This window comes from Corvus cornix, chromosome 3 (assembly GCF_000738735.6).
Source record: "Corvus cornix cornix isolate S_Up_H32 chromosome 3, ASM73873v5, whole genome shotgun sequence".
Taxonomy (NCBI): domain Eukaryota; kingdom Metazoa; phylum Chordata; class Aves; order Passeriformes; family Corvidae; genus Corvus; species Corvus cornix.
The window spans coordinates 69957744-69978733 of NC_047056.1; the positions used below are offsets into that span (position 1 = coordinate 69957744).

A 20990-nucleotide genomic window follows, 5' to 3' on the forward strand; every position below is an offset into this window, starting at 1 on the left:
ACCCTCAGTGTCGCTGGCAGAAAGATGCCAGGCACTATTCCCCCAATTTCCATGTAAATTATCAAAACCGAAGTCATTGGTCCTTCCCGACCGTGGCACATCACGTAAGCTCAGCATCGGGCCAGGCTGCTGCAGGAGTGGGACAAAGGGCTGATGCTACAGTCCGGTTTCCATGGCAACAGAGGAGGGGTAGTGAGACCAGAAATGTTGCAAACACCCCTTCTCGCTGCAGCCCAACGCACGGTATTGCAAAAGCCAGTGCTGTTTTGAGGGGGGGAGAGGGGGCAGGAAGAGTCCAAATGTCTTTACCTTTCGGGTTGCGGAATTTCCAAAATAAAAAGAAATGGCAATTTTTCTTCTCAATGTAGTTGCAAAGGGAAAGGAAAGCCGCCACGCAGGCCTCGTTTTCTGCGTGTAAAATGCGTGTGTTCTTTAAAAGGCAGTGGTTGGCTGCTTTTCCGGACATGATGTGGTTGAAGCTGTCATCGTAATGGAAATTCATTGCTGTAGCTATGGTAAATCGAGTTTTCTGCCTGTGCTGAATGCATTAGTCTAATGAGATGTTTGCAGCTGGAGAGCTGAGCTGCTGGAGACTTACACTGTGCTAAAAGACAGGGAGAAGATGGCTTTTGCCGGGTACTTGTGACTGTGCTGAAAGTCCTTTGCCCTTTGGGTCCCAATGCCCAGGCTCTCTAAAGACTCTGCTAAGTGTCTTGGCCTAAGCAATAGGTAAGGGGAAAGCATGCTTCTTCTTCTTCTTCTCCTTCTTCTTCTTCTCTGCCTGGTGTTTGTCGCTCAGCCTTGTCAGAGCAGTTCTTGTTCTGCTTGTCTGTATGTGGTAACTTCGCAGCTCCTCAGTTGGAGACTCTCTTCCCCAAAGCACATCCTTCCCGAGCCCTGGGAGCAGTTCCTGTGGGGAGAGGGGCAGAGATCAGCTGGTGCTGCCGGCGTGTGCTGCGCAGCAGCGGGAGCGTGGCTCTGTGTCTGTGTGGGGGTGTGTGTGAGTTAGTGAAGACTTCTGACTACAGAGCACTCTGCATGCAGCCTGGCTTCGGGCTTTTCCAAACCTGAATCTAACTGGTCTTTTTTTTGCTGCCAAGGTAAATGCGTCTTCCATTTTAAAAGCAACTTATATTGCAATATATGTAGCAAATAGTATATATGTCACATGTTCTGGGGTTTTTGTACAGTTCATAAAGCAATGAGTTTAATTATAATCTCCTCATATCTTCAAACCAGATGTTAAGTTGAATTTTTATGCCTAACTGAAAACTGAAGGGAGCAATACTGTTTGCAGGCTGGGCTTTTCCTTCAAGACCAACAGGCTTCTAGCTTCTGAGATACTGAGGAGCACACTTGAGCAGAGCTGTTTGTGTTTGTCTTTTCAGGTGTTTTAACGCTAACTTTGAGGGAGGACAGAGCACGGGGCTGCAATGCCTGCGGGCACCAGGCTAGCCCTGCTTGTCCCTCCCTAGCCCCCAAGCGCCCGCTGCCGCCCCAGCCCGCACCCACCTTTTGCTGACAGAGGGTGAAGCCCGGCGTGGTTCAGTGAGTAATTCCACCTTTCCATCGCTGCTGAATGGCTGTGGGGGTTGGTTTCTTTGCCTGGGGCTCATCTGACGGCAGCGGTCTGGCAGAAAGAAGTTGCTTTTGGGTTTGATGCATGCGGGGCTTGTGGCAGGAATAAAGTTAACCCGGTGAGCTGCAGAAGGAAAGTTGCTAGAATGCTCTGCTTGGAGGGGGATTGCTATTTAATCCTGGGTTTATTTCAAAGAGGCTTCTGAAGATGTTTTTCTCAAGGACAGACCAAGGGCTTTTCAAATTGAATAAGGGCACAATGGGAGAAGTAAAGCAAAGAAAGGGATGTTGTTATTTGTGGGAGCAGGGATTGAGTCTAAAGAGTGTCTTTGTGCTACAGGAGTACTTAGAGCATCCTCCATCCCACCGTGCTGCCGGTTCCCGGTGCAGCTCAGCACACCAGGTTCAATCAGCCACTGGTGTAAATCAGCATAACTTTCCTGGCTCCAGCCTCATCTGACACCAGCTGAGGGCATGGCTTGGAGATTTGCAAGTTTAGGTTTCGTAATTTTATTTAGATGAGGTGCCTCCCAGTCCTCTCCGGCTGCAGGTGACTTTGTATTTTAATTCAGATGTCACACTGATTTTCCCGATCAGGCAGAGCTCCTCTGCCCCATCATAAAAGTTAGTCAGCTGATGCACCTGTTCTTTAGATTTGAAAGACTGCCAGGGGCACAAGTTTTTCAGTGATTGAGTGTGAAAGAGGGACTGGAAAAAAAATCTACCAACAGGAAAATACATGTGCTGAATTAAACCACAAACACTGCAGAAGGTAAACCTTGAGAAACGCTTTGTTAGTGAGCACAGTAACTCCGATGTTTCTGTTATTTTGTGTATTGGAAATGTTTAAGTCAAGTACTTCCTTATGTTTTGTGGAAAAGGGTGGGTAGAAAGCAGCAATTTTCTTTCTTGGGCATTCAGTGACTTGCCATGAGGTTAATCACCTGCAGGGTTGAAACATGACTGCACAGGTGGCTACGGGACCTAGAAAGAAGAAATTGCAATAGGATGCTTTCCCCTCAGCCATTCCCTTAGTTCCGTGCATGACACAAAGATTTGGAGTTTTGTTAAACACAAAAAAAATTTTTTTAGAGAGAAAGGTGATATAGTACCTGATCATGGTACCAGAGGTTCAGGAGCTTGAGCTGTCTCCCCAATGTCTTTCCCTCCCTCAAATTTAGGTAATATTAAAGAAAAGGAAAAAAGCAAGAGAGGTCAGGTTGTGGGGTGAAGCAAGGAAGTGAGGTGTGGGACAGTTGTCCGTTCACATTCCAGTAACAGGAGACAGGTAAGCCCTGCCAGCTGGGGAGGCACCCGGACAAGGGCCCCCCTGCTGGGACGTGGGCTGGCCTCAGTGGGGATGCATCCATCCTCCTCATCCCTGGCAATGCTGGGACCTGTCAGCATCCTTGGACTCCCCCAGCATCCAGCTCTGGTGGGAGCCAGCTCAAACCCAATAGTAGAATATGGGATGATTTAACAAATTTGAGTTGAATCCTAGAAGCTGGACTTCAGTGATCCTTGTGGGTGCCTTCAGACTTAGAATATTCCATGATGCTATGGGTCTAATTGCCCAGCATCACCACTTCTCAGTGGGCTCTGCTCAGAGTTGCTCAGGGGCTCCTTTCCTGCTGTGAACTGAACTCACATCACTAAGGCTACCCCATACTCCTAGCACTACTTTGGAAACACCCAGGGCACTTTCAGCTGGAGACCGAGGCAGCTCTCCTCCTGCAAAAGGCGGGGAACCCACACACACCTGGCAAGTAAATACAAGGGGTAAAAGCACATTTTGGGGTAAGGAAGACTTTCAGGAAATAGTTGATGAGAGCAAGGCGGCAATGATTTCTGTTGAAAATGGAAAGAAATGAAATGTTTATATTTGGTAACACTGAAGTCAGCAAAGCCCTGCTTTCTTCAGGGCATTTTAGTTCATAAAACAAGGGAAATTAGTTCATATAGTTTCATAAACTATACTCAATGGCCACATGGTGTCTTTAAAAAAAAAAGTAGCAATGAGAAAATAATACCCCAATACCCTAAAATCCTACCCTACTTCTTTCTCTACAGCTTTAAAATGGTGCAAAGGAGGAGTCAGCTTTATTTATATAAAACACTCCCAGCTGAGTTCTCCAGCTGACCATTAAGAGCAGCTACAGTGCTTAACAGGTGATGGCTCTCCACAGTGAGAATGAACAATAATTGGTTTACTTATTCAAAGAAAAATATTCCAGGCTCACCTTGGAGGGAAAAAATTAATTACATGTATTAATTCTGTCATAACAAGTTGCCTCATGAGGAACTGGTTTCCTGTACAAAGGAAGCAAAATTTTCTCTTTATTTCGCTGTATATTAGAAAAGAAACTTGATTCAAAATTGTGTGTCAGGAGATTAGACACTGCTCTGCTGAACAGAATCATGATATATTGGTGCACTAAAGGTACTGGCTAATTTGCTATTGGTTAATAAAATTGAAAAGAATTTATAATCTAAGCTAGCATCTTTGCACCGAGTTTTTCTGCTGATGAGAATGAAGGAATTAACAAAAGAAAAGGTGATGTGCAGTAAAGGTGGAGTTAAAATTTATTAATTAAAGATCTAAACTTCTGATGTTATTTTTTAAATAAAGCCTTATTAAAGATGATGAACCTGTAAGTCATTCATTAAGATTGACAGTTCCCTTTAGGAAATAGTGTAAATTTGGCTTGAATAAAGGATTGCCCAGAGAGAGAGTCTGAATGTGTAATTATATTCCACTGAAGGATGAATAATTCCTCTTGAATGGAACGGTTTGCTGTAGCCCTGCAGTTTATACTGACCTCAGCTTTAGGGGTGATTCTCATCATACAGAAGAAATGGTGCTATAAATGCCTTTTTCTTTCCCCCTGTAAGAGTTTGTTACTCTGTTTGCTTTGGGTGTGAGACGCAAACGATGGGGTTTCCTTTCCAACATCAGTTGGCAGTGCAGCCAGGAATATGCCTCTGGTTTCCTGCTCCTCTTCCCTGGCATGTGCACGGATGCCTGGTGTGCTTGGCATTCAAAATGTCACACTGACAAAAGTTTTTGCAGGGCCAGCTGTTGCTCTCGTTTCTTCAAGTATTTTTATACATGGGGCTCCCAGGAGTATTTGCTGGCATTTTCTTTATTTATGACAGGTGTGACTGAAATGGAGCATTCAGAGCTGTGCCCTAAATTGCTCTGAGTGCTTTGGTTACCCATTCCTCACAGAGGGTCTGCTCCCACCTGCCCCCCACACAGACCCTGGGTGACCACACAGCTCTGCTGCAGCTGGAGCAGGAGGGAAGGGGGCTGCACCTGGCACAGGGAGGGGGAGGCCCAAGGTCTCACTCCTCTGTTAACCCTGCCCTGGCACGCAGGCACTGCCTGCCTTCCTGCCAGCACGCTGCAGCTCCAAGGTCCTGGCTCAGGAGACAGGCAGCTGGCTAAGGCCACCTGCAGCTCTACCCCAAATACATGCTGGTAGAGATATACTTTCCTCTATAGCTGGAACTGGTGCTGCACCTGAAGCAGTGTCTGCCCTGTACACTGCTCCCACCTCAGCACAGGGTGCCAGGGAGTAGTGGCAGCTCAACTGCTGGACTTCTGCTGGCACCTGGGCAATCCTTGCTTTCCCAGGGAGAACTACAGAGATGAATTCCACAGCATGTGCAGTGATAGGTGATTCCTTGTGGCATCCCCTGTGATCTCAAGTAATTTGTAACAAATAAGCTGTGTTTCTCTGTGACCCTCCTCGGATAGGAGCAGCACGTGTGTGCATGCTGCCTTTTGCTGAAGGACAGGTCTCTGCGAGCTGCCCCACCTCTCTGTTGTGTAAATACCTTTTCATGATGCTTGTCTCCATCTCTTCATGCTTCCACTTGTGTGTCAATGGTGTGAAGGAGGTACCACAGGATGTATCGTATTTTATTTGGTGGGAGGTGCAGGGAAGGTATGAGATGCTTTCTTCTTTCAGCCCATCTTCCTGCAGGTGTCACACACCTGAGGTTTCAATAAAAAAGCTAACTGTGAACAACATGTAAACCACCATGTCCCCAAAATGCAGGGTAAGTCCTTGTTGACCTGAAAGCCTGTAAGCAGCATTAGCCCCCAATGATTTCTTCCTGCCTGCCTGCCTGCCAGGAAAGACACCACAGACAGGTAGGTTTTTAACCCAAGACCTTATCTCGCACCACAGGCAGATTTATTGAGAATTATGGTAGTTGTCATCCTAAGAGGCTCCAGTGAGTGTTTAGGCACTCTATAAACTCACAGTCAGAGGGAATGCGTCACTCAAATACACAGTCTATCAAGGCATGAGAGAGGAAAGGTGGGAATGAGGGATCACCACTGCTCTTGTTTGCTGTGTGTCCTGTTGCCACCTCCTGTCCCCTTGCCAAAGTCATCTCTTGGGTACCTGCTGCTCCCCAGCCCCACAGAGCAGCCTGAATTTGGGGCAGAATGTCAGACCTGAGCCATGAGACCAGCACTGCACCTTGCAAGCAGCTGTGGAGGCTCTCCTGGGGAGGCAGCAAGGGGGCACAAGCTGCTTTCTGGTGGAACCTCTGTTTTACAGAATCGGTGTGTAGAATGATCTGATTTCCAAAGTACATATCAAAGGTTTGCAGCCATTGAGACCTGTGGGCACTCTGGGGAGAGAAACATGACTGGAGGCAGGAGCAAAGATTTGGGTGGTGTCTTCAAACCTGGCCAGAGATGGTACTCAGAAGAGATTTTGAAAGGAGAGCCAGGCACTGAACAGGGCAAAAGAGAGCCCTGGGGTTTTAGCTAAGGACAAATCCAAAGGGCAACATTACAAGTAGGGGTCCCATATTAAAGAACCTGAGAGATTGTGAGGCTTTCTTTTGTCTCTGCTACCGTTTTTGTTTGGGGCTGAGCTGCCACTGTGCCTGGCTCTGGCTCTCCAGGGAAAGGCCTGCACACTCTCAGTGCTGTGCTCTAAAGCTTGGACAGATGCACCGACCCATAGCTGACACAGGGACTCTGGGAAGACTTCAGGGGTCTGTTGGTGACTCCTATGAAAAACCCCACAGCATCAATGGGATTGCAGCTCAGCAGATGCTGTGGAGTATAAGGTAGATAAGGCCTTTTAATATACGCATCTACACATTTCCATGAGCTTGTATGTGCACGGGAACTATCCTATTGAACTGTGCAATAGAGATAGAGAATTCTTCCTTGTTCTGCATCTGAAAGAATAAAGTGAATCAGTGTTACTTCATTTATTACCCCTAGGAGGAAATGTCTTGTGGAGGACACATGCATTTGGCATGGCATCTTAGAAATCATGCACAGGGAACTGAAGGAGGACTTCAATAATACCGTATCTGATGCATTTTTAAAATATGTTTCCCATAGAAGATGTCTGTTTTCTGCCTCAGAAAAGCACAGGCCTGGTGAGGGCTCTTGTTTTGCAAATGCCCAGTGCAGTTTCTCAATAAAGCATCTGTGAGAAGAAAGGGTGCAAAAAGTCTCACTTCTCTTTCCTGCACCAGGTGCCAGTAAAGGAAGGGCTCACGTTTTGGTGCTGGGAAAAAGGGAATTGTAGTGGGTGGCCCATCTTTTCAAGGTGAGAATGTTCCTTTCCTGCAGCTTGTGCAGCTGCCAAGGAGGTGGTGAGTGAGTGAGTGAGTGAGTGAGTGAGTGAGTGAGTGAGTGAGTGATTGAGTGAGCAGGGATGGTGCATGGCCCTCTTCTGTCCCTGAGGGGAAGAAGGGACTCCAGTGCCACTGCCAGGCAACAGCAATGCAACAAACAGTGCTTCAGTGCAGATGTGTAGTAAAGACACTCGCAGAATGAAAACAAATGGAAGAGGAGATGTCTTCAAGAAACTGTTTATGATCATTATTTATGTGTATGTGGAGACTCAGTACCCTGTTGCCTTAAAAAAATGTTTATAGCATTTATCTCCCGATTTAATCTGGCAGCCTCCATCTATTTCCCTGTAAACGATGGATGAAACGTGCCTAGTAACTATCTCTTATGGCTCAGTAAATACTTGAATTTATTTGCATATTAAGTTGGCCACGTTTATATCGCGCTCGCTCGCTAAATGCAGCAACACGAACTACTACACAGAGGAGGCTCATGGGCCATTAATGCGCCGAGGATTTATGTGAACGACTCCCTTTAACATTAATGGAAGTTATCAGCACAAATCGCCTTCCAGTGGGGGAATAGACCGTAATGTATGTAAATACCTATTACTCACTGCTGTTTAGTTATTCAAGAGGACGCCTAGCAATCTAAAACACCACTCTAGTGCTGATATACGAGCAGTTTTCCTTGAAATGTGGGAAGAGAGGGTGCTGCTTGTTGTGTAGGTTGTTGTGTCACCTCTGAGCTGGCACACATTCGGAGGTGGTTGCAGTCCCTTAGGCTTCAGCGGGATACAAGAGGAAAGTTTTTCAGGGCTAAGTCCTGGCTGAACTCGTGTTTCGCATGGGAGTGAGGGCAGTTCTGCTGGGTGGGATGCAAGAGCTAGGAGAAGATGGGTTCCTCTGTCCCTGTGTTCCCTGTTTCCCAGCCAAAGGCTCTGCTGTGTGCCCCAATGCTGCTGCCTTTCAGGAGGGGCTGCAGTGACCCTTCTGGTTTTGTCAGGCTTGGCTCTCCTGCCTTCACTCACTCACCTGGGAAGTCCCATTCGTGTAGGTCAGTGAGCAGCATGGCTGGGCTCTACCCATGTGTGTAGTGTAGTATGTCTCCCTTCCCACAAAAAGGGATCTCTCCCTGCATGCTGGGAGCTCTGCTGCCGGCTGCCTGGAGACCCCAGGGCTGCTGGACCCATCTTGCTTCACTGCAGAGGCTGCAGGCATGGGCAGGGTGTGCTCTGGGGAAAAAGTGTTGTTGTTCCCCCTCCTTATGGCTTTTTTCAGCCTTTTCCATATGTGTGAGAGTCAGCAGTGTGCCTGCAGGGTGCAAGTCCTGCTGCGCCCTCAGCTCAGCTCAAGAACTTTTGGAAACACGTTGTATTCCTCATGGGATTGCTGTAGTTGTATCAGGTCACTGAAGTTAAGCCTGTGCAAATATCCTTCCCTCGCAGAACATGGGTTTCTTGGGTGATGCTAAAAAACCTGAAAACATAGCTCTTCTCCTCTTCACAGCTGACTAGATGAAGGTGAATCTGCTCTGGAACAACAAAAAAAATCAGGTGATTAGGCTAATGGGACTGACCACGGTGTTGCTATTTCAGCCTGCTTCCTGATCCTGCATGACCACAGGTTTGTGTGCTTTCTACAGCTGCTCTCGGGTGTGTCAGGGCACCCTGCAGCAGACCCAAAAATGTGCTGGTGGCCTGTGCCAGTCCTCTAGGATGGTTAGTTTAGGATGGAGCTGTGTGGTATGAGGAGAGACACCTGGGAGAAATCTGCAACTTCAGGGATATTTTTCTTAACAAGATTATTAGAGATGGTGAAATTCCTTCAATCTCAGTTGTTTTGGAATTTATATTAAATTTACCTGCCATGGTTTTTGCCTATGATTTCTAATTAAATGAGGTTATTAAAGTGGGAGACAATACTGCAAAAATTATGATTGATTTTTTTTCTTTCCGCACTATTTTTACACACTTAGCAGTGGGAGCCTCTGCCGACAGCAGGGACTGATGCTGAGATGGCAAAGAAACTCAAGGATCTGTCCTTGTCAAAAAGAAAGATCTGCTCAGGCGAGCTACCATTAACCTCATGCCAGGGCTTGTGTCTCTCTGTGAACTTAGAACACGTGGAGCAAGAGGGTCTGTCCAGGGAAGGGCTGATGTTTAGTGGTGGACTTGACAGTGCTGGGTTAGCAGTTGGACTCAATGACCTCTGAGATATTTTCCAACCTAAATGTTTCTATGATTCTATGCTGTAGCTATTTATTTACCTGGGTAGGCTGTAGGCTGCCATTTGAGGAGGAGAAAATGAAGGGAGGTCAGGGTATGTGATATGGAGGTAGGCACGCAGGAACATCCACCTCTGTGAAATGGGGAGAGCAGGACTGATTGAGACTTCTGGTGGGTGACTTATTCTAATTAATTTGGAATCTGGTGTGTTCTTTCAAGCTCATTAATATCTAGCTCTGCAGATACAGAGGTCTCATGCAGAGGGACATACGGGAGGGGATGATGAGCACAGAGAAGCTCATCCTCCTGCCTGGGTGAAAGCTTCAGAGCAGGCAGGGAGCTGGGAGAGGAAAGATGTGAGGCTCCAGCCTCTCTCGCGTGTGCTTGGGGGACTCAGAGCACAACTCAAAGGGTGCAGCTGACAGTGAGCCCTGTGGGAGGCTGTGCCAAGGAAAATGGTCCCTGGGGCCAAAGAGGGAGAGAGCTTTCCAGAGCAGGCAAAAATTGCCACGCATGCCCATCTGTGTGGTTTAAGACCTCATATGAGCTGGTTTTCCCCAAAATAATGTGAATTTACAGAAATATGTGATACACAGGTCCAGTGGCAAACAGAGCTCTGTGTGCCACTCAGTTACTTCCCCCATCAGTGCCAGCATGCAGAAACATGTACAGACATGGGGGCACTCGTGTCTGGAACTTTACCAGCTAAATGAAAGTGCAGAGGAACTGGAAATGCTAACAGTGGTCTTGCTGTACACTCAGCCTGTGTCCCAGGCTGTGACTGCAATCTTAATTACTGTTTAATGAAGAAGCGTTGCTAGTCAGGGGTATTGTAATTATTTATTGTTAGTAGGTCCAGGAGACAGTGCACTACCATCCATGACTTTTTTTTAAAACAGAAATAAATGGCAACAGAATAAATAAATAAAGTCAGCCTCTGAAAAGGTCACATTTGCCTACAGTCACAGTCCATATGCCAGTTTCTTATGCTAATTCTGGGACAGTGAAAAGCCTGACACTCTGGTCATGCTGCCTGGTGATTGCTAGAGGGGGCAGCTCAGGCTGGTCAACCTAGGTGTCTTAAAGAATCAGAAGAGAAAAGATGGTTTGCGAAGGCCAGGAGACTGCTCCATAAGGGAATGTAAAATTAGAGGAAAGTGGGAGGAAATTAAACAAATAAAGTCAGAAAATCCCTCCCGGTACCAGTCATCACATGCTATGGATGGCACTGTGCCACAGCCCCTTGCAGGCTCCTTGCAAGTGCAGAATATATCTCTGAATGAAGTATGTTAAAACTATCTGTTCCCAGAGATGATAAGGGAGCAAAGAAACTTGCAGGGAAAATAGGATAAACTCTGAGTAGAGATAATGTCTTCCAATGAAGAATTTGGGGGATGATGACATTGATGGTACTGGATCCTGTAGGAATTACATCACAAGAGAGTAAATCTGACTTTGGACTTTAAGGTGCAGAGGGAAGAGTTTGCAGAGGGAGGCCACTTTGCCTGTTCTACTGTGGGCACCTGAAACACACACAATCCACATTTAGAGACTGCTTTGGATTTTCAAGAGAGACACAAGAAGCTTTTCAATCTGCATTTTCCTTTTCTTTGCAACATCACAGAGATCTCTTGAAGAGATACACATTAGTTGTCTCAAACACTGCCACAAAGAGTTTATGATCTGTCCATAAGTGATGTGGTGACACACACAAACATTAAAAAAGGATGACTTACCTCCATCCAATGTGACCATCCCCTACAGAGGTGCAGGCAGAATGAACTGTGACCTGCAGATATTTTATCTGTCTCATAATCATTTGTGCTTTCTCACTGGCAAATGAAAGAAGTTAAAAGCTGAAATGTTTTATCGGACGATTTTGAAATGACTCTGCAGGGAAGCAGTGTGCCTGGGGCAGGGAGGGGCTTTATGAAGGCTTTGGATTAGGGGGATTCGGGTGATGGGGGAGCACAACAGTCCACCCTTCGGGCCAAGGCTTGTGCAGGCACCCTGAGCCCTTCTCACCAAGTGCCCACTGTGCTTGGCAGGTGTTGGAGCAGGGAAGGGAAGGCAGGTGCCACCAGTCATGCTGTGTGTTGCTTCTCTAGTGATTCATATAGTGGGACAGTCCTCAGACACTGAGCAGCTTGCAGAGCCCCTGCTGCCACTGAGCATGGAAACCTCTGTGGTACCTCGGAATATGCTGCTGTGGGTGGCTGCTGTCGGTCTCAGGCTGCTGTGTGCCTCAGCCTGTACATGGAGGCAGTTCTTCCTTGGCAGCCCCTGGTATCTCCACAGAACTGCGAGGAGTTGTCTTTGCTACCTGAGTTGCTGTCCCAATTAGTTAGAAGAAATGTAGCCAGGAATGGAAGACATTTACATTCTAGAAGTCTCTTGCCAATTCTGTGATACAGACATAAAAATATGAACATAGTGACACCTTGAGAACCAGTAAACAAATCAGTGTGTGGTGGGGAAAAAATCCCTGTGTGCAGGGACTGAGTATGCAATGCAAGTTCTTCCCTGGTCCCACAGAGCCCTATTGCAGAGGTTTAAACTGTACTGCAAGAGCACATATGCCTTCTGCTAGTGCTCTGTGTTTGCTCTCACCAGCCATGGTCAGAATTACACAGGGGCCAGACTTGTTTCCATAAAATGTCTGAAAGCTTTCTGTTAGTTGCCCTCGGATCTGGTTTGGAAGTGTGCTTTCTAGTGACGGGCCCCTGCAAGCACAAACCAACTGAAAATTCAATCAGAGGGACCTTTCATCTGGGGTGTGTTTTTCTAAATAGCAGTGAAAGCAGACATTTAATCAGTACAGTTTTGCAGATTCTGTTACTGAAGGTATGCAGACCCTGACACATGAGCCAACTGGAGAGGTTTTGCTCTGAATATTGAGTTTCTAGGTGATGAAAACAGGGTTGTTGCCAAACACAATGTAAAAATCATGGAGAAACCAGAAAATGGTGGTTAGTTGGAGGAGGAAATGGATCAAAACAGTTCTGAAAAGCAAAGGTTATATATTTATTTAGAAAATGAATTACAGATATAGTCAAACGGGTGAACTTTACTCTAGAGTGCTGTGTCCTTTAATAATCAGCCCCAGTTAGCAAAGCTTTACTCCCCAGTCACAGTGAGCTGCTCCTTGCTAACTTGCTGCATGATATTCCCATGGTTCAGTCTTAGGTCCGGAATATTTTGCAGTTTCCCAGCATGCTTTTAATCTAATCTAATTGTATCTAATCAGCATTTTGGGAGCCACCTCCAGCCTCCCCCAAAGACAGATCCAGTGTCCAGGCAGACAGCAAGCTTGTGAATGACCAGAACTTGCCTTCCCAAGAGCAGGGAAAAAAATCACAGCTGATGTCCTGAAACATCCCCACTACCCTCTGCCAGCCTGCCTAGTGATCACTTAGGCACCAGAGATTTTCTGCTGGAGTGGGAAACAGAAGCACTAGGGTGACCATCCGGTTCCCAAACATTCCTGGTTAATGCAGCAGTCTCTAGTTAGTAATGCACATGCTTTTCTTATTCCTGAACTTAATTATTAAATGAATATCCTTTTATTCATGCTGTCCAATTAAAATGTTAAAATGCGGTTTGAATATAAATGTACCTCTCATGCGTGGAAGTGGAAGCTTTCAACATCTTCAGAATCTGTGGTCCCTGAAATCTCTAAAGACAGAAACATAAGAGCTACTCCAGTTTATTCCAGAAAAGGATGACTCTTTTATAAGTATTATTTCTCAAAATGTAATATAAAAGTGCATCAGATCCCTAAGGAATAAAGTTAATTTTATGTGAGAAATGTGTGAAATTCCTGCCCTCTGTCCAAAAAAAGATATTTCCCTACTGACTTTTGTAATATCAGTTCTTCAGATTTAGGGGGCTAATTTATTTCTTGGGACAGATATCTATGGTAGGCACATCAGCTCTGGTATGCACGATCCAGTCAGGTGTGCTGGTGTTGGAGATAAACCATCATGGGGTCAGTAGCTGACTATTACTGGTGGTGGAATGGGAGGCAGAACATGGGTTGGTGTGGGAGCAGCGGGGCTGGACACGTCTGCCAAGCACCCCAGGGTTCCTCAGCATGCTGCTGGGATACCATTTGTGTGTGACTGGAGAAGCTGTGGACTGCTTCCTCAGTGCTCAGACTGCCTGCAAAGCACATTTCAGTGGGAAAGAGGAGAGTTCCACATCTCTTTTCCAAAATAGGCACACTAGCCCTGGTGATTTCACTTCGTAGATATAATCTGGCAAGAAAGGAAAAATGGGAATTTATCCCATATTGTGGGCTCAAGAAAGGTGGGGAATGATGGCAACTGTACTCAGGACAGGGGCTGTTTCTGTATTAGAAACTCACTTACTTGGCAAGGTAACTCAGGATGGCAGTATGTAAGCCATAGTGAAACATCGAGAGTAGCACAGGAGGCAATAAATACCAACACAAAACATCCAGAACACCTCAAGCTGTTCATCATGACAATTTTCTCTTTTACCATATAAAGTTTGCTTATATTTCTTTTTAAACTGAATCTGGGGAAGACAGGGAGTTTTTCAACTTGACTCCATCTTCTGTTCTAGGGATTCTTTCTGTTAATTACAGATGATTTCAGGGATCAGACCAGGTTGTCTCCATGGAGGCTTCTCTTCTCCAGGCTGAAGTCCCTCACTCTGTCTCCACAAGAGAGGTGCTCCAGCCCTTTGGTCATCTTTGTGGTCCTTCTCTGGACTTTCTCCAACAGGTCCACATCCTGATGTTGGGGAAGGTCCAGAGCTGGATACAGTGCTCCAGGTGGGTCTCAGGAGAGCAGAGGGGCAGAATCACCTCACTCAACGTGCTGGCCATGCTGCTTTGGATGCAGCCCACGAGAGAGCTGGCCTTCTGGGCTATAAGTGCACATTGCCGGGTCATGCTGAGCTTCTCAGCAACCAAAACCTCCAGGTCCTTCTCGTCAGAGCTGCTCTCAATCCAGTCTCTATCCAGCCTGTATCTGTGTTTGGGATTGCCCCAACCCAGGTGCAGGCCCTTGTACTTGGCTTTGTTGAACTTGACAAGGTTTGCACAGTCCCACCTCTCAAACCTGCCAAGATCCCTCTGGATGACATCCCTGCCCTCCAGCATGTCCACTGCACCCCTCAGCTTGGTGTCATTGACAAAATTGCTGAGGGTCTCCTCAATCCTGCTGTCACCAATAAAGATTGTTAAACAGTGCTCATCTCAACACCTACCCTTGGGGAATGCCACTCTTCACTTGGCTCCATTTGGACATTGAGCTGTTGCCTGTAACTTTTTGAGTTTCACCATCCAGCCAATTCCATAGTCACTGAGTGGTACACCTACCAAATTCCTGCCTCAAGACTAGTGATAAGGATGTCATGTAGGACAGTGTCAAATGCTTTACACAAGACCAAGTGATTAAATTGTCTGGTTTCTGCACAAGACAGAGAAGATGAGAAAGGAACTAACTGCATTTGAAAGAGAGCTTGGTGTTTCTTTGCTGGTCTGAAGCTTGTAGAGAAATAAGATATTGCTTTGTGTGCCTGTAGCTCAGGAAGGTTCACTTGTTTACTGTGCAAGTTCCCTGGTAACAAAGATAATGGCAGGAGAGGACTTCTGGAAAGAAACCTATAAATTACACTGGCAAAGTGTGTGATCAGAAACCAGGGTGTCTCAACTAGCAATTACTTGGCTGGATATGTGAAACAGGACCTGCTACATTACAAAGCCCAGTTTAAATTAAATCACTTGCTCAGAATCACAGCCTCAGTTTTATAGGCTGAATATCCATGTATTTACAGAAAGATTTGTTCCAGTGCCATCTAATAATTAGTTAATGTAAGACTGTCAGACATACTGGGCATCTTTGCTTCTCCAGCTCTTGGGGTTTGAGTTGGGCAAACTGATACTTGAGGATCTTGGTGTTGGAAATCACACCTGGTAGGTCAGGGAGAGAAGAATGGTGTGCTCTGCATTACAGTCCTCCCAGGCACTGGAAATGCAAATGGTCCAAGGCAGAGTAGCGGAGAAGCAGGTGGAGGCTGATTATAGCCTGGAAAGGGAGCAGCCCTCCATTACACCTACCTATATCCAGAGGGATGCTGGCGAAGGATGCAGGGTCTCATGAGCAGGAGTATGTATAATGGAGGCAGTGGAGGAGAGGACCTATATCCTTTGAAGGCTTTGCAGCCTGTCAGCACCAAGGGGAGGATGCTCAGATGAGGCAGGGGAGGTGAAGAAATGAAGTGGAGGTAGGCTGATAGGAAGGCTTGGCAAGCAGAACTTGAAAGTCTGCAGGAGTGTCTACTTGTATAATAAATACCAAACTTATAATACTCAGCCCTCAGCCTTAGTTCTCCATCCTGCCTCTCCAAGATCCCTGAGGGAGCTTTGCACGGCTCCTGGACAGGTCCCCCAGCAGTCCACTTCATTTTGCCACCCTCAGGATTTCAGGGCAGGGGATTTTTAAGAGGGTCTTTTTAGGAAAACAAAATGGCACCTGTGCATACACAGAAGCTGAGACAGGAAGTCTCAGGGCAGTGATGGGAGGGATCCAAGGTTTTTTTCTGGGACCTTGTCTTGCAAATGGTAAACCACAGTCTGAGGCAAAGATCTGCAAGCGGAACCCCACCCACTCCTGCAGCTCGCCAAAGTTGGACACTAAGTCCACTGTTTTTCTTCTTGTTTCTCTGTGATATCAGAAGTGGGGCTACTGGTTCCATGTAAGATAGAGAGAGGAGGAAGGAATTGCCTTTATGTTGTCCCTTTTTTGTGCACATTTGCCTTGGCCACCTCCACAGAGTGACCCTTGCCACTCACTTGGTCTCGTCTTACCCATTTTTCACATCTTTCCTTTGGTGCTCTGCCTGTGCTCACTCACTCTCCATAAAGTTTCATTCTCCCAACTCCCTGCTACAGGCTACATATCTGCAACAAAAACGTCAGGCCAAATGAAGAAAGGTAAGATCAGGAGGTGAGGCTGGCCTCGACTGCTCCTGGGGGTCCCATTCTCGCCAGGGTTTTCAAGTTCTTCTGGCTCATTAAGCAAACCTGAGTGAGAAGGGGCATGCAGCTACTGCTCTACCTGCCGTCACCAGGGTGCTATCCTTCAAAAGAACACCTCCTCAAGGACAGCACTGTCACTGCTGACGAATTTAACTTAAAAAAAAAATAATCAGGCTCTAAGAAGACACTGGGAACCATTTTCCCTTTCTTTTGCTCTTACTAACAACAAAAGGTGTGGACACCATCAACAGTTTTTGTCTGGATTTTGAAGAATCCTGTGTTTTTTCCTACCAGCTCCCTGTCTCTTCATTAAGGCACCCAGATGGTGAGAGAGAGGAGGGCAGGATACAGCACAGACACTGCTTGCATGATGCCCAGTCCTTTCCCACCCCAGTGTAGCAACTGAAAATACCAGGAGCAGCTCTCAGCACCTGAAGATCAAGCCTGCTGCAGGACCCCTTCTGCCACGCCTGAGCCTGGAGCAGCCAGCAAAGCACCTGTGGCAGACACGTTGCCGGGTTTCTGCTGCACTGAGACATGTTTGCAAGTGTAAAAAGGTGTTTCCTGGCTTTAACCCAGTTTGATTTGGATTCTCTGGCAAATTATTTAATAAAGCCCTATGCAATTGCCATTGCAGGGTAACCTTCAGCACTTGCTGGAGACATGCAGGTGGAAACGGCTGAAACCAGCTGCAAAGAGAAATGTGCTGTTTTCCAAGATGTGAAAGCCAAGCAGCAGAGTGCCACCCATGCCCAGACTGGCTGCTACACCTCCTTCAGCTCCCATGGGGCAGGACACAAAGCCAGTCACAGCATTTACATGAACAGCTCCAGGCATTTTCCTGAGCAGAAGAGAGAAGAATGCTTGGTTTTCTATAGATTGGTGACATTGGTGACCTGTAGCTGCCTGATTCTGGTGTCTGAGAGGGTGTCAGGTCTCATAAGATTTTTTCCCAGCATCAAAACTTTTATATTGTATATTCTGCTCTCATTGTCTCACAAGAGCTGGGGTCCCACATCTCTGTCTTTTACACATTTCCACTACACCTGCAAGCCTTTGCACCCCTTGCTCTTGTGCTCCATCGGGTCTGTTTGAAACAAGTCAACAAGTTCAAAGGTCATATGAGGTGTGAAGGAGAGCATGAGTCTGTGGATACATGAACTCGTACTCTGCAGGAAAGTAGACTAAGTAAATGAACAAACTTCTTGCCATGCATATCTCAGGCACAAAGTGATGTCACTGAAGGAAAACTGTCATCTCCCACAGACTCACTGGCTGGCATGATGGCTCCAGGGCAAGGTACACAAAGTCTATGCCGTGACAGATGCCACTATATGTTGTTTTGGATGCAACTACTTTCAGTTCTATCAAGGAGAGTTAAGTTTCTTCTGTGCTGCAAGGAGATGATGACATAGGGCTACCACCTCCAACAAGAGACTACAGCTCATTAGAAATCCAGATTTTCACAGTCCAGAACATAAACACATTCACCCCTCTTGTACCTGTGTACACTCTTTGCTGTAGCCCTGCTCCATGTACGGAAAACTCACAAGCATCTCTTTGAATACCTAAGGATCAAACTTCTTGGAAGTGCCTTCAAGCAAAAAATGTGTTTGCATTTTTCCTCAGCTTTTCTAAACTGCTTCTGAAAATACCTAAAACATAAAATAGCTGGCAAAAGTAAACCACTCAAGGAACTATGGGCGGAAACATATTAATTTATTCAAATGAGAGGTACTGAAATATTTTGCTCATTTTTCCTTGAGAAACAACATGTGGCAGTGGTTGGGTATGGCTGATGGGAGTGTGAGGATCCTGGATCCTGCCATCAGCTAGCCTTGTCCGAGGAAAGTTGCTTTGCATGTGTTGCCTTCTGGCCCCTGAAGGCAATGATGTGGAACATATGGGAGAGGTGAGACACTGAAAGGATAATAAGCTCCTAACCTGGAACCTGACAAGGAGGCTGAAACAAGCCCAGGAATCTCATCTTTCTTACCCAGGAAGCTTGAGTTTTCACTTTCAAAAAGGCAGTTCTTTCCTCTGCAATGTAATGTACTATTAACCAGGAACACAGGACAACACACAACTGGCCACTGCATATAGGCATGAGCCACCAAGTGTGGGATTCACAAGGGCATTGTAGCTATCTAGACATGAGTTTGTTTTTCTGGATTCATTTTATAATCAGAAGAAGCAAGTACACATAGGATATGACAAACTTCACCCTAGTGTTGGATATAAAATAGACAAGTCAAACCCAACTTTCAGAAATGAGATATATTTTGGTTTAAGACACCTAAATACAAATGTCTATAAGGAAGGGACAAACTGGACCTGATCAGTGGACTATAGAGCCACTGAAGCCACCACAAACTACATTTATATCTGGACACATTTAACCTTTTATATCTGGACACACCTCCACACCTTCAACCATACTGGCCACATCTCCACTGACACCATGGGAAGTCAGACATCCAGCACCCATAGAGACATCTAAGTGTCTAAGCATTTGAATGAAGGCATTTAGGTGTCTTAATCTGTTACTAAATTACTCCCTACAGCTAAGTCTGGTTGTCTAAAATAGTCATCTAGTGCCACCTTAGATGACCTGAGGTGTGTAAGATATTTCGACAGATGTGACACAGGGTATCAGATTAAAATGACCAGAGGCACCTATACTGAGGCGAAGATAAACTGGGGTTTGAAACTAGGTGGGATGAACCCCATTTTTGGTTCCCACAGCCAGCACAGATATTTGTGTTGGGTTTTTTCCTTGAATGATTGATTTGTGAAAATAGGCCTGTCTACTTATATCCTGTTGGCTAGACAGTCTCATGAGTTTTATACAGAAATACTCTTCCTGGGGTCAAAATGGGCAAGAGAGTCCCTCAGAGAAGCAGCTTCTCATTTCAACCCCCAAAGCAATAGGCAAGAAAAAAGAAGAGGTTTGCAAATCACTGTAAAAGAACTTTGTGCCACAGATAAAAATTATCCTGACCTTTCTTTGAGCAATGGTGAAATGGGTGTTCACCATGAGAGGTCATTAGGCAATCTCATTCAGACATGCAGAGAATATTGGCTCAATGCTTTTATTAGCAAAAATTCCTACTGTCTGCTTCACTAAACTCTTACCTTTCATGTACTCTGCGGTGCTGCTTTGGTATTCACGATGAAGAGATGTGTAATGTCTCATGCCCCTGAATACTCCCCAGGAGGAGCAGGCAGGTTTAAAGCCTGGCTTCCAGATCTGACAATGCTTTTCTTTTTGCTCACCTGTTCCTCAGACCATCATCTCTGAGTGGTCACAGTCAAAGAGCTGTCCTGCTGTGCACAGAGAAAGGAGGGGAAAATAGTCATGTTACTGACTGGAAAGTATCCCCTCCCTCATATTTAACAACGTGATATTCCTCCACAGATGTGCTTTCCTGAACAACACCTGAAGAAAAGACAGAAAAGATCACAAGAAGCTTATCTCTTTTCTACATTCAGCTCTTGGGTATGTAGATCTGTGAGACACAAAGCTCTGCAGGAATCAAGAGTTGGAGGCAGGGCTGCAAATGATGAGAGGTCAGAGTCTTTCTGCAGCTGGGAGCAATGGGTGTAAGGGGAAGGAAGGACAATCTTCTTCAGCTGCTGAGGAATGGGCACATTTTCTACTTGACTGCACCCCTGCACCTTCCTTTGGCTTACAGTAGGAATTGCTTGTTCTTTCCCTATGTGTCATCCCTGTGCCAGTCCAGGAACAGGTTTGCATGAGACCTGGTATAAACCAAGTTTAAACGATCATCCTGTGGAATTACTGATATAAAATTTAATGCGGTATTTTTACCTTCAGTCCTTGCAGTTACTGGAGTGCAGGTTAAAAGCTGCATTTATTGCAGACATTTATTTTTATTAAGAATGGATCTTTGCAGTCCATCAAAAACACTCATCTTGGGAGGAAATGCACCGTAGTTCCCTGTGCTCTCAGCTGTTGTTTCCAGCACGGTAATCTGCGTTGCTAATTGTACAGCATATACACCAACACATGGTGCAAGGCGTGGATGGTGCAAAGCGTGGGCTGTTACAAACATCCTACAGCTCATCAGTGTTGGCCTAGGGAATGTTTTCTCTCCACCCCCAGCATCCCACAGGGGTGGACTGCTGTGCATAGGTGCTCCTCAGGATCCTCCGAAGGCATGGCAGAACCCCTGCTGCCAGAGGGGGTGAGACTTCACCCTTCCTGCAGTTCTTGCCCAGGTGTCAGGGTGGGGAGAGGTGTTTCCCTGCTGTCTCCTCTCTGGGATCTGATGGGGCAATGTGAAAGGCAGGGCTGGGAATTATATTTCCAGATGACAGTGTTTGAGAGACAAGTAAGAGAGTGCTTGTGCTTAGCCCTGCATTAAGTGATGAGAAGCCATAAATGTAGTTTCCTGCTGTTATTTTTAAACTAAGAATACAAAAGTGATAGACCCAGGTCAGATTGAAGCTGCACCATCCTTGGCCATTCAAAGCTAGTGCCTTTGGAAAAGTACAAGGACAGGGCAAACATATAGTGATCTCCCTCCCAAAGCATTCTC

General features: G+C 46.1%; 1 long non-coding RNA gene across 1 annotated transcript; it reads left to right on the plus strand.

Moving 5' to 3' along the window:
- The first annotated feature begins 499 nt into the window (after positions 1-499).
- LOC120411590 lies at positions 500-19967 on the plus strand. The gene is made up of 3 exons (XR_005604013.1): positions 500-729; positions 1389-1548; positions 19847-19967. It is a non-coding gene; the product is annotated as an uncharacterized LOC120411590 (long non-coding RNA).
- The last annotated feature ends 1023 nt before the right edge of the window (positions 19968-20990 follow it).